The 14,756-nt window shown below is 40.5% G+C and overlaps 1 protein-coding gene and 1 pseudogene across 1 annotated transcript in view; one reads left to right on the plus strand and one right to left on the minus strand.

Moving 5' to 3' along the window:
• Window positions 1–14,756, plus strand: part of LOC105819725 (protein kinase C eta type) — a 105,790-nt gene that overhangs the window by 40,736 nt on the left and 50,298 nt on the right. The window lies entirely within an intron of this gene.
• LOC105819711 lies at window positions 5,466–7,332 on the minus strand (annotated as a pseudogene).

Below are 14,756 nucleotides of genomic sequence, written 5' to 3' on the forward strand. Positions count from 1 at the left end.
AAATGATTGCTGAAGCTCCAGAAATCATCCCTGTATTCCTGTTCCAAGCAATAAGAAGGACAGAGAGGCAATTCTTCCTTTTGAGGGGCCTTCCTGAAATTCTACACAATTCTGAACATGGAATTGGCTAGAACTTTGTCCCATGACTGCACCTAGCTGCTGCAGTGAAGGCGAGGAAATAAAGTTTTACAAGTAGCCATGTTCCAGCTAGAAATCAGAGTCTCATTATTAATACGGAGAAGAATAGTTATTTGATAGGAAACTCACAGTATCAGACACAAATTCCATGCCAGGGAGTTTGGACTTTATGTAGTAGATAAAGGAGAACCTTTGAAGAATTTTCAGCAGGTGTCATGACATGAGTGGATTTGTAGTTCACGTTTATGGGGGTGGGGGTAGCACGTGTGGACATGTGCGTGGTGGACAGCGGCGAGGGCAGGGAGGTTCAGTTTGAGGCAGTTGCAGGTAAGAAGATGATGAGGACCTGGACTGAGACAGTGTTGGTAGGTGTGAAGAGAAAGGCATAGGTTTAGGAGATATTAACAAGTAGAACAGACAGGACTTAGTGATTAAGTGGATCCAGGAGTGAAAAAGAAACCAGGAATCATTCCCAGGTGCTTAGCTAGAAGATTGAATGGACGGTGGTACCATTAGCAGGAGAGAGAATGAGCCCAGGAAGCAGTCTAGGTAGAAGAGGGAGATGGGAAGTTTTAGATACGTTATATGTCAGGTACCTGAGACACGTTCCAGTGGAGATGCTCAAGAGACAGGTGCACGTGAGTCTGAAGCCCAGTGAAGAGGATGAGCTGGAAGTAAATATTTGGACATCGTCAGGACATGGCTGTTAGTTCAGATCACGAGAATGGATGAGATCACCAATAAGAATGTCTTAAAATGGAACAGTGAGTCAAGGACAGAACCCTGAGGAACCAAGCCCCATTAGAAATCTGCCTAAATTTGGCTCTAGGGTTTAAAAAAATCAATATACCACATCATTTAGAGTAAGTATCTCCAAAATACAAGTCCATTAAAAATATAATGTTATAAAAGAGTGGAAAAAGATCACTTATTTTAAAATAAGTTTGTGAGGCAGCATATATTCTTTCTACTGAAAGAATTCTGGACATGGTTTTCAGAAGCTAGACCCAGCTCTGGTTCTGGGGATGTGGATGGGTTGCTGAACACTCTGGGCCTGTTTGTCCCTCCGTACAATGGGGCTGCCGTTGACACAGCTTTCCTGTAGGGTGTTGGTAGAGCCCAAATCACATGGAAATGAAAATGTGAAAGCCCTTTGAACGTGCTGTGTCAATGTCAATATGAGAGATTATTCTTTGCATACGAGCTACCAGCTGTTTAGGGTTTTCTTTGTAGCATAAGCTTGGGCCGAAATTATCCTCAAGACCACTGCCTCAATAATAGGGAATTTCATCACAGAAATTGGAATTTTAGCTTGTAAAAATCAACCCTTTGAAGACAAGTATCTTTATGGTAAAATAAATTTGAAATTTGAAAGAGCTTAAGTTTATGTAAACTTAAGCTCTTTCAGACCAAATCATTTTCTCTGTATTTCAACAATATTTTGAAATTTTATGTGATTAATATACTTACTACATACTTATCATAAACCCTGGAGATAATTTTCTTGGGAAGCTCTGGAGCATATGGAACATATATGCTTGCATTTTGCTTAAATTTCAAGTCTCTAATGTTTGGGAGAAGCAGTTGAACTCATTTTGAGTTTACCTCTTCTAGTATTGAAGGAAATTTTTGGTGGTTAATTTGAGAGGAGATTCAAGAACCTTTTCAGACCATTAGTGGAGTGAATATCCTGGGGTTGTAATCCCAGTAATTCAGTTTCTTAAAGGATTTAGCTTAATAGCAGAAAGAAACTTAAGCTCTGGAACACTTTGATTGTTTTTCTGTACTTGATATATTAAATCAGAACACTGATCTTGGCCTAGCTCATCAGTGTTTGGCCTTTTCATCAATGAAGGCCATGATTATTTGCAACTAATTGATAAATGTGTTAATGGATTTCACTGGCTAATGAAATCAGACCACCAGTTTTGCTCTTCTTCCCACCAAACTGACCAAGCAACTTATTGCTTCATTATAATTATAGACAATGTTGGGTTTATTTCCTAAGCAATAAAAATATAGTTATTTGATCCTTATGTGTTAGATGAAGACTGCCATGTGTAAAAAGTGATTGAATTGTACAGTTCAACAAATGGTTATGAAATGCCTACCAAATGCAAAACTTTAATGTCAGGCTCTTACGGAGGAAAAGGAGAATCAAGACAGGCCCTGCCCTCAGGCTTGGGGTGTTTGTTCTTTCCTTTAATAAATATTTGTTGATCACCTACTGTGTACCATAGCACTGTGCTTAGCTCTAGGAAAATACAGGAAATAAAACAGACAAAAATTCCTACCTTTAGGGAACTTAAATTCTAGTGCAAGTAGTCAGACAAACAGAAAAAGTAAATATGTTGAATGTTGGGGTGATAAATTTTATGAATAAAAAGCTTAGTAAAACTAAGATAAAACTTAGGAACCAAGGTTTACTTCTTTACATAGAGGATTAAGAAAGGCTTCTCTGATAAGGGCCATTCGAGCAGATGAGCAGAGACCTAAGGATGGGAGGAGGCAGCTCCACGTGACTATCTGGGCAAAGAGCATTCCAGGCCAACCCTTTGGGAGGGAACATGCACAGCATGGTCAAGGAGCAGCAAAGCGACCAGTGGGCCGGGGCAGGGTGGACTGGGTGAGTCTGGGGGGAGATGACCCAAGCCCTCTCACTTGGATTCTGCGACATAGAATACTAGCCACGTGTATTGAGCATTTACGTGGTAGAACTCTGCAGTCCACCTTGGTGATATCCTTTTGAAGCCATGCAGGTGCTGAGTTCTCTCACCCTGCAGGCCTTTACACACGCATTTCCCTTTGCGTAGAATGCTTTCCCCTCTCTTTGCCAAGCTTACTGCTACTAATCCTTGCAGTCTCAGCTCAGTTGTCACCTTCTCTGAGAAACTTTTCCCGACTCTCCTGCCCTCCAAACTCCATCTAGGTGCCTTTCCTCTGCTCCTAGGGCAACCTATAATACCCTTCCCTTAGTGCTTTTAATGGGCTGTGCCCCTCAGCATATGGGCTGCCTTCTGAGGGCAGGGACCGTGACTGTCTAATCCCAACACCTAGGACAGGGACAGAATGGTAGGTGTTCTTAAGTGTTCATGGAATTGACCTAGGCTTCAAACTCTGTGCTTCTTTCTATTTTAAGATGACAGATCAGGTCTGAGACTATATTATGATCACCATTTATCGAGCATCTTCTACAAGCCAGGCTCTATTCTAAGCTCCTCCGTATGAACCCATCTACTCCTCATGACCGCATCGTGAGATGGTGCTCAGCTCGGGAAGAGCAGCCCATTTATCAGCTTATACGGGTCCAAACCTATGCTTTTCTTAGAATTCAAGGTAGTATGTTTTGGTTTTTTTTTAAATAAATGAAAGCCTGCTGAGAATTTTCTCTGGTCTGGTGAAAGAAATGTTTATGTATCCATAGTAGTGTTTTTCAAATTATAGTTCAAATTGTTCAATAATTTTAAAGTTTTAGATTTTTCTTTTGATGATATAAATAATTCTTTCACCCATTATGAAGATTTGTAATTGTAATTCTCAAATGAAGGTATTTCATAGGAAAAGACTTAGTGTTTCCTCAAATGTTCATTAAAAAGGAGCCATATATTAGTTGGGTTTGAGAAGCAGTGATGGTCTCTGCCATGATTCTTCTACCCCATTTCTACATTTGATGACTTAGGTTCCATAGCGTCTGCAGCAAGCTTAAGTTGTGTATCCTGCTTTTGCTTAAGGCAATGCGAATCACCCTCAGAGATACATTAGATCTGTCTGCTGTATTCACAGGACTTCAGTAGTGATCCATTTCAACTTTTATGCCTTTTTGCTAAATGTAAAGGTAAAATGTCTTCAAGATAATTTTTATAAACTGGACTTTGCTTTTGTAAGTTTCTTAAACCTGCTGTGTATATTTTACACATATGACTGTGGTAGAAATCCTGGCAATTTTCCTTTTCCACGTCCACAATTATGTGTACATCATTGAATAACAGTATCACCCTAAAGTTATTAAAGGGCTGTTATCTTCAAAGTATAAACTATGCGAAAATATTCTGCTCATAAAAATGTGTATATATAGTCTTCATTTGAGTATATATTCATTATGAGGGCAATGTTTTTTCACTATGTTCTTTTAATTTTAAAATACAATTTATTTTTGGTTCTGTAGTTACAAATGTAACATGTAGTGATTTTTGAAATTTAAAGTAGTAAAAGTAAAAATGAAATAACCTATAATCCTACCACTGAAAGATAACCATTTTTGTTTAGATATATTTCCTTAAAGTCTTTTAATATACAATATTTACTTTAAAAAGAAAAAAAATTGAGGTCAAACTGTATATACATTTTTAACCTAATTTTTTTCACCTAATCACGACCATTTTCATGAAAGTATTTACATTGTCTTTTGAACCTAATATTAAGTGATGCAGAGTGATCTGTCATATGAACCTACTTAAATTGTAGTACATTAAAGTTGATTAACTATTATTATTTATGTGTTTATATCCTTATACATATCTGTTTGTATCAGTCTGATTCTTTCCCTAGGAAGATTCCTAGAGGTATTCCTGCTGAGTCGAGAGGCACACTCGTTGTACGACTTTAAGGCAGGCATTGTGACTAGGAGCCAGGGCTCCAGAGTTGAATAGACCTGTTTCCAGTCTTGGTTCTGCCTCTTCCATTTGTGGGATCCTGAGCAAATTACTTAACCTCTCTAAGCCTCAGTTTCTTCATTGATAAAATGGAGATACTAGAAACGCACACCTGAGGGTATTTGTTAGAATTAAATGGGAGGGGGATGTAAAACCTTTAGCCCAGGGCTTGGTATGTACTACATGCTCAGTAATGTTCACTTCTGAAAGTTCTATCTGCTGCCACTCTCAGAAAAAGTATCAAAACACATGTTCTAACAGCAGTATTGGTGTTATCTTTCCAGTTCACTTCCCCCCATAGATCTTAAGTGTACAATTTGATAAATTTTGACATGTGTACACACCATGTAATCAACACTTCAAATAATATATGGAACATTTCCATCATTCCAGAAAGTTCCTGGTGCACCTTTTAGCTAATCCTCAACCCCCCCACAGGCAACCCGTGATTCTGTATTGATGTTATAGGCTGTGGATATCCACATTGAAACTGTAGAGGGTCCTCAAAGTGGAATTGCTTCTCAGTAGAGAGACAGTAGCAATATAGAGCTAATGTATCCTTGTCAGTATAAGAGGATAGTTTTGTTTTGTTTTTTTTTGACACATCTTATTTCATTCAGATAGCAATCTGATCACACATGGTCCAAGAATACTCAAATAATAAGTCAAATATAATCAGATGTTAAAGATTGGTCTGCAAACATTACAGCCAATGATACCATGCTTGCCTATGATCTCTCCAATATAAAACCACATCCACACCTCAGTGGCCACCAAACCATTCAGCACGGCCTCCTTAACTGTGAGCTGTTTGAAGCTACCAGTTTATACACTATTGACTATTTTTTTCAGGCTCCGAAAAGCTCTAGGGATCTCAGCTGGTGTTGGAGGAACCAGTTCAGTCTTGGGGTAGTACCAAAATGTGGCCAGTCAAGGCTTTGAATAAGTCACAGCAGCGTTCACCAGCACCAAGGCCTCCTTTGCGAGGTTATGGACAAAATGAGCCACTGTGCTTGGATGGAAAGTCTGTCACCCCGAACGGTCAGCTGAATGTCACACCATGAAAAAGCAAGAGGATAGGGTTCTTTCAATTGACCGCGTATGAGTATAATGGTGGTTGTGGTCAGAAGAAACCACTCAAAAGAAGACCCCCATCCTCAGTCAGGGAAAACAGTTCCAGGAGGATAAATACCAGCACAACAGTGGGTATCTGAGGGCCTGAGGTAGTATAGGTGATTTTTATTTTCTTTGTAATGCTTTTCAAACATTCTGTATTGAACAAATGTTATCTTTTTTAATAATTAAAAATGCTGTTTTAGAAGGGGATATCATATATGATATTGTGTTTTTTGACATGCTAATGTCAAAAATAGGTAACCTGCTGCTGTACCAGTTAAGTTCTGTAAAGATTTGACCTTCAGGCTGTGACCACTCCTTATCTGTGAATCCCAGTTCTGCAGAAATCCCGAAGTCTGCTCAGGCCACCATAACAAATACCAGCAGACTAGGCACCTTAAACAGAAATTCATGTCTTATGGTTCTGGAGGCTGGGAAGTCCAAGACCTAGGTGCTGACTGATTCGGTTTCTCGTGAGGGCTCTCTTCCTGGCTTGCAGGTGGCTGCCTTCTTGCTGCGTCCTCCTATGGTGAAGGGAGAGAAAGAGAGAGGGCACAAACTCCCTGATGTCTTTTCTTGTAAGGTCATAAATGTCATCACGAGGGCCTCATCCTCATGACCTCATCCTCATGACCTCATCTAACCTCTATCTCCCAAAGGCTCCACCTCCAAATACCATCACATTAGGGCTTAGTGATCCAACATATGAATTTTGGTGGGACACAAACAGTCCATAACAGTCATTCATTCATACATATATTCGGTTTCACAAAATGTCTGTTATATTAAACCTGGAAATGATTTCAGTCCTAAGGAAACAGAATCTGCTGGAATTGAGCACACAGTAGACTAGCACAAGAGAACAACAGAGGATTAGTCCAAGGTGTTGTTATTCTTTTGACTTATTAAGCCATGTATGTTAGTCTTGGAGCTGTGTTTTTCAGGTGTATTGAGACCAAGTTCTTCTGGATCCAAGTACTTGAACCTGGCAGGATAAACAGCTGAATGGATTGCAGCACTATAGTTTACCTTTTGATAACTAGTCTGCAGTGTGTGTCTGAAAGTGAATTTTTTCCCTTTGTCTTGCAGATGGATTTTCCTTTTCTGTAACTTCCTAAGTAGAAATACACATTGGTACAAATGCCCTGTTACTGTTTGGCAAAAATGATTGTATGTGATGAATGTCTTGGTTCAGTTGCAAAGAGGAGTTAGTGAAACCTGACGGGCAAGCTGCCCCACACCCTGGAGAATAGTGTCATTGCGGGGAGGTCTAGTTCCAGACGTGTGTGGGTGGTGCAACAATAGGAAGGTGGCAGTTTGACTGCCTGGCCTTTTCTATCTCTTTCCTCCCTTGGCACTGCTGCTCCAACCTCCACAGTACCCATCCAAACCTGCTCTTTCCCACACAGTCACTGTTGTACACCATTCTTGACACTTGCATCAAAATTTACTTTGTCCCACTGATAAAATTCTAGAATCGCAAGGTTGGAAAGGAGTTTAAAGTAGTATACCCCTCTTCTTTCAAAACATGAATATCTAACATCTGCTGGACAGTCATTTTTTCTGTATTCAGATACCTCCAAGCAAAAAGGAACTTATTTCCTCCACTTTTAGGTATCTGTGACTATTGGCAATTTGACTTTTGTGTTGACTCAGTGTTTTTCAGTAGATTTCCATTCACTGGTTCTGAACCACCTGTAAGGGGTAGACTGAAAAAAAATGCAAATATTTTACAAGAAGGCCTTGCAGATTTTTGAAGGCAATCTGGGTCTCTCAACCTAATTCACCTGTCAAAGCAGGAAGCGCCATTAGCCAGATATTGCTCATTCTGGCTGTCTCTTCATGATGGCCGATTTCTGAGCAATCATAAGCCATCATGTCATTATTCACTCTAGGTAGCTGGATTGATATCCAGTTGATTTGTCACATTCTTCTCTTATAAAGTCAGAACTATCCTAACTTGCAGTCGGTTAACTAAACTAATATGAGTTGTGGTGCTTTTAGCTCATGCTACCTGTCCTGGGTAAGATTTAGTCTTTAATTGCATATTGTTGATGCTGAGTATAGGGTAGCAAGCATGGTGGAAAGTTAAGTATTGGTGTGATGATCTCAGAATAGGGTGTTCAAAGTTTCCTTTTGTGTAGATCTTAGAGGAATTTAATCCCTGCATACTTTTGTGAGTATAGCTTTAGCCTCTGTGTGTACATAAAAACACAGAAGGTAGTCATATGTTCCAGAGCCAGGGGTTTCTGTGTATAGTCCACTCTAAAAAAGTAGACGTTTTCCACTCAAGTCAGTCAGTGACTTTCTGAAGGGTGAATTGCCAAAGATGGAGTACAGGATGGACATAGGTGTGGGGATGGGGAGACCAAGAAGTCACTTTTGAACACGTTGACTTAGAGGTACCTGTGGCATTCCTGGTCAAATGATCTATCTCAAGTTTGGAAATACCAGGCCATGTACTCTAGGTTTATTGCATGGGACAGTGTGAGAATAAGGCTGTGATATTAGATAAACTCTTTTAATTTCTCTAAGTCCGGGTTTCCTAATCTACAACCTGGGGATAACAGTACTACCTATGCCATGGAGTTATTTTGAGAATTAATTCATGTGGCTTGTTTTTCCCAGCATCTGGCATCAGTTAATACTCCATACACATTATCAGTTATTAAGAAGAAAAGTGATCCAGGGAAGAAACTTCAACAATGAGTCCATTTAAGAGATGGACAGATCCAATAAGGAAATGGTAGAATGAATTGTGGTACACTCACACCGTAGAATATAATGCAACCATTGACAGAATGAGTTAGCTCTACATTTATTGACCTGGGTTGTTGGTCTCTGATAAAGAAATGAAAAAGAGAAGTTAAAGAGTAGTGTGTGTGTTGATTTTCATCCCATTAAAAAACAAAAACAGTAGCAAAAGCCATCTGTACGTAGATATGTGCATGGAGAAAGTGGTAGAAGAACAGAAACAAAACAGTTTGGAATGGGGGGAATGGTTATTAATTTTTCATTATGTATTTTTGTATTATCTCACTGATTATGATGAGAGTGTGTTACCTTTGTGGTTTTCAAGGATAAATTCTTCAAAGAGACACAAGTGCACAGAGAGAAGTCAAAGTCATAGGAAATCAAGCAGTGGGAGGGGGGAGGAGGAGAGGGGCAAAAACCTACCTAACAGGTACAGTGAACACTCTTTACAGCCCTGACTCAAGCCATGTATCCAAAACATTTGTACCCCCTTAATACTTTGAAATAATTTTTAAAAAAACCAGCAAATAAATTTAAAAAAATAAGCCAAAGGAGTGGGGATGGGTGGTAGAAGAAGCGAAATCTGCCAGCAAGGCGTGAGAGGCAGTCGGCAGACGGGAGGACGTGTGCAGGGAGTGCGTCATTAAAACCCAGGACACTCATACCTCTCCTCTCGTTATTTGTCATGGCTACAGGAGAGTTTGCATTTGAGCTTTTCTTATTCATTTTCTTTTGGTGTCCCTCAATTTCTGGCACAGAGCAAAGCGGTATTTCTTATTTCTTCATTTCTGTTTTATTTCTAGCAACGCAGCCAACACTGGCCTGGTGATAGGAAGTGACAAGTGATAGGAAGTTGGGCAGAAGCACGGTATCATTTGTTGGCAAAAAAGCAATGTCATTTTAAGTAAATGTTAAAATATAAGATAACGTATGCACATAAAAAAAAGAACAGTCTTTAGCTTTTCTAAAATGATGACAGTGAACGCTAAATCCTCTTCATACTCTTATCCCCTGCCTCCCAATTCCTTTTCCTCAAAGCACGTCCTTGTATGTCCTTCCAGAAATGGTCTATGTATACACAAGCTCTGCGTTTGGGTGTGTTTCCTGTTGAAAAACAACTGGTGGTATATACTTGAAGAACAGAGATTTTTCCTGAGTCTTTAGAGAGATAAGATCTAAACCCTTAAATCAAGATAGTAGTTCAGCCACTTTTTCTTTTCTTGGAAGGATCTGTGGGTGAGGGTTCAAGCCCTGTAAAGAATTCAGCTATCTCTTGTTGGAGAAACTCTGCGTGTTTTTTCAGAGCATGCAATAGGCTTTTAAAAGTTTATTGCGGTTACATAGCTGCAAAGAGAGATTTCTTTCCAGCACTGCATGTAGAGCAGTTGTGTCAGCCATTATTTACGACTGGACTAAAGAGCAGAAACACATATTTCCACGTGGTCGTGTAGTGTCGTCTGTCTTGCAGAAATGGCTCGCTCGTTCACCAGTGACTTTTCACACACCTTTCTGTACAGGCATTGCACCAAATACTATCAAGGGGGAAAACTCGAAAGTGAGCTCCTGTCCTCTAAGAACAGATGGGAGCAGAACCACAAGCCCCAAATCCTGCAAAGGAAGCATGAGGGGGTATTAAATCTTGCTTTAATCCAAGCAGTGAGAAGCTTGCAACCTCCCAAGTTCACCCGATGAGGATTTTAACCCTCCTCTGACAAAGAAATGGGGGTGAGCAGTAGAGGAAGGCAGGTGACATTGAGTCATGGAGTTCACCCGTTAGAGGAGGGCCATCATGAGCCCTTCCTGAGGGGACCCATCTGTAGCTCTTATGTTAATTCTTGAAGAAAGGAGGGAGAGGAAGGAAAGAAGAGAAGGGGTGAAGGGTGGCAAAGAAGGGAAGCAGGGCTCTTTTTTTAAAAAACTCCTACACACTGGATGGAATTGGAGAAAATACACTATGGTGTTGAAATGAACTGACAAAGCAGGGGAGGAAGATTTTAACAAAAGCAGCCGCGAAATCCGAATGCTGTGGGGCTGTCCATTTCATTGCTGCACAAGCAGGGGGATACCATTTTGGCCTAAAGAACACTGAAGTTTTGTTTTCCCATCTGCGAACAGACAGGTTCAAACCTGTCAGAGGCTGTAACTGAGTTTCCTTGTGACTGATTTATGTGTGTACTGGTGATTTTTTTTTTTCCTGTAAGAATCTGGCTGAGTAATTCAGAAGGTTAAAAAATAACAAAGCAGAAATAAGTGAGAGAAGTTAGCTGAGGTCTGCCCCCTATGCCAGGAAGGTACCCACAGACTGGAAGGCTCTGTGAGGTCTTTGTCTGGTTCTGCCTATGCAAATACTCAGCCACGCTCAGCAGAGCCTGAGTGCTGTATCTGTTCAACGGCCATTTAAGAAATAGGACTCTGTTCTCTGCAGCTTATTCCTTGGGGTTTCAGAACGTAAAATATGAAGTGCGTATAATCACAGGCCAGGTTCCCAGCATTTCTTGGCGTTTCAGATTTGGCAGCAAGAATGGGAAAAACTGAATTTTTTTATGGCCAGGAAGGCTGAGTGTAATCTTTGTGCTGTGGCACCACCAAAGTTAGTGAATCTGTTACAAAGGGCTTTACCTCCAAAGTACGTCTCAGGGGCCGCTGTGCTTTGTTTGCTGCAGCTGTTGGATATGTTTGTATTCTGTTTTCATAAAGAGAAAGAGGTAGAGTCGAGGGCTTACCGTGCAGAGTACTTTCACAATATTTCACTTGATAAATTACCCAGGAAGAGTGACTTGTGTTATGATTTGTGTTTTTAAGAGTTAATTCTAGACCTGAAAACTTACTGGAGAAGCCCAAGATAATTTACTTAGTGTGAGAATTAATTCTCAAGATAAAAACTCATCAGAGTTCAAAATGAGAAGAATTCGATAAAGAACACTTTCAACAGAAGAATTATTTAAGAAATCGCTTTGGGTTTGAATAAGCTTAGATTAACTTACCTGGCGAGGAGGTAGGTCAGAACTCGTGTCACGGTTGGCCTAGAGAAGTCCCAGTTTGCTCCTGTGACCTCCTAACAGCTCTTTGTACTCTCAGAGTCCCATTTTGGACAGTACTTTGCACGATCACCTTATAAAGAGGTGTCTGCATTCTACTTTTTTCTGTGAAGCGATAGAACTACAGGAAAAAGGGTGTTTTTTTAAGTTGAGAGGGGTCCTGTGTAGGAGAGGAATTCCTCCAGCATTTTCCTTTCATGGACTATTCTCCCCAAGTCCATGGATTGGAAATTAGTTACGAAACCATTTAACAATATATTGTTTCAGCATCAGTCATTCATTACTTTGGTTTCAAAGACACGTTGGGGGGAATTGACTTTCCCCTATGTCCCATGTTTTATGTCCTTTATAAGTCTTTAACATATTTACATGAGCAATAAATTTGTAGTCATCACTTTATGGGTCCACATGCATTGTTGTATCCATCCATCCATTCAGTCATTCATTTATTAATTCAACAGATATTCATGGAGACCTACTTTGTACCTGCAGATACAATAGTGCCCAGGATAGACCCACTCTCTGACTACAGGAAGCATGTATTCGAGTGTAAACGTATAAACAAGTAAATGTAATTACCAGTTGTGAAACTTACTTTGAAGGAAATAAGTGAGTTTTTCATTTGTAGTTCTACTTCATAGAGCTGAAGAAAGTGAAGAGAGACAGACACCTCCCTCTCTACTCCTTTCATTGTTGAATGTCTAAAATATTTCTTTATTCGTTTGGGCTACTATAACAGAATATACCATAGACTGGGTGGCTTGTAAACAACAGAAATTTATTTCTCATAGACCTAGAGGCTGGGAAGTCAAAGTCAAGGCGCCAGCAGGTTTGGTGTCTAGTGAGGGCCTGCATGCTGGTTCGTTAGCTGTATTCTCCTTGTGTCCTCAGTAAAAGCAGCAAGGCAGCTCTCTGGAGCCTCTTTTATAAGGGCACTAATCCCATTCATGAGGGCTCCACCCTCATGACCTAATTACCTCCCAAAAGACCCTACCTCCAAATACCACATTGGGGGTTAGGTTTCAGCATATGAATTTTAAGAGTACATAAATATTCAGTCCATAGCATTATTTTATCTGGAGTCTCGAACTCAAATACCTTTAGGGTCAGGGCTGATGGCAGCACTCTAGGCACATGGTTCTAACCAAGATAGGACTCACTTGTCTGTTCCACTAAAATTCAGTTAAGAAAGAATAGGAGCCCAGGGCCAGACCAGCGGGAAGTGTCCACAGGTTGCATTTGGCTCTGGCCGCTAAATCACTTCCTCTGAAGTCCCAGGTGTACCTTAGCGCTATGTCAGTGCCTGCCAGGCCTGGTTCAGTCCTACACTTCAGTAGGACGTGTGGGTCTCTCAGAGCAAAAGAGGGCAGTATTAGAATTTTACACCCACACTGAGTTTTCCCACCTCACTTAGGAAACATTGAGTATTCCTCTGCAGTTTGGACGACAGAAATACTGTGATCAAGGAAATCCACTGGAAAGTCTGAGTTCTGGGAGAAATGTCAGGAATATTATCTTTCATCATGGAATTTCTGTGCACTGCTGTCGTCCTCCAGTGTGAGTCAGCCGGAGGAACTTCATCATGCCATGGCCCTGAGCCTCAGATCACTGGGGCTGCGGCAGTGTCCCAGCCCTGATGGGGTGGAGAGGGGTGGGGTAGATAGTGTCACTGTCCAGGCCAGTCCAGGGCTGTGGGCTCCTTGTAGCAGCAATGCTGACCCTCCTGAGCCAAGTTTGCACTCCCTGGACTCTTGCATGAGCGCCCATGGGAAGCTCACCTTCCTTTCTTCTTTAGCCAACCCCTGCCCCTGCCACTCTCCCAGAAAACTTCTCTTCAGACTTCCATGAAGGATAAAAGAGGTCGCCTCCTTATTCTCAGACTAAGAAGAAGAGAAAAAAGAAAGCCTAAGTAGAGAGAATCTGGCTGCCTCTTCTTCCCTCTGGTCACACAGTGGCTCTTCCCAAATAGGCATTTAATGAAATATGATAGTTTGGTCTTAATATAGTAAGAAAGTTCCTACAGGCAATGGCCTTCTGTGAAGCCTCTTCTAAGGCACTGGTGTCTTCAAATGGAATTACCAAAGACTGTTTTCTTTGGAGGTGAATGCATATGTCTAAGGTCTAAATTTTCCTGCTAAAATCTCCTTCCCTAAAATACCAAAGGCTCAGGAGACAAAAGCAGAAATAAACAAGTGGGAGGGAGTATATCAAACTGAAAAGCTTCTGCATAGGAAACAGTCAACAAAATGAGAAGGCAACCTATAGAAAGAGAGAATATATTTGCAGATCATATATCTGATAAGGGGTTAATATCTAAAATATATAAGGAACCCCCCACAACTCAATAGCAAAAAAACAAGTAGCCTAATTAAAATAAAATGGGCAAGCAAAGGACCTGAATAGACATTTCTCCAAAGACATACAAATGGCCCACAGGTATATATGAAAAGGTGCTCAACATCAGTAATCATCAGGGAAATATAAATCAAAAGCACAATGAGATATCATCTCACAACTGTTAGGATGGTTATCAAAAGACCAAAAGACAACGAGATTTGGTGAGGACATGGAGAAAAGGGAACCCTTATGCACTGTTGGTAGAAATATAAATTGGTGCAGCCACTAAACAAAACAATATGGCGATTCCTCAAGAAATTAGAAGTAGGAGTATCATATGATCCAGAAATCCCATTTCTGGTTCTATATCTACAGGAATTGGAATCTGGATCTTGAAGGGATATCTGCACTCCCATGTTCATTGCAGCATTATTCACAATAGCCAAGATATAGAAACAACCTAAATGTCCATCAAGAGACAAATGGATAAAGAAAATTTGCTATTTGATATTATCCAGCCTTATAAAAGAAGGAAATCATGTCATTTGAGACAATGTTGATGGGCCTGAAGGACATTATGCTATGTGAAATAAGCCAGACACTGACAAATACTGCATAATATCACCAATATATGGACTCTAAAATAGTCAAACTTGGACTGGGCACAGTGGCTTATGCCTGTAATCCTAGCACTTTGGGAGGCTGAGGCAGGAGAATCACT

The sequence above is a fragment of the Propithecus coquereli genome, unplaced genomic scaffold (genome assembly GCF_000956105.1).
Source record: "Propithecus coquereli isolate 6110/MARCELLA unplaced genomic scaffold, Pcoq_1.0 Scaffold5, whole genome shotgun sequence".
Lineage (NCBI taxonomy): Eukaryota > Metazoa > Chordata > Mammalia > Primates > Indriidae > Propithecus > Propithecus coquereli.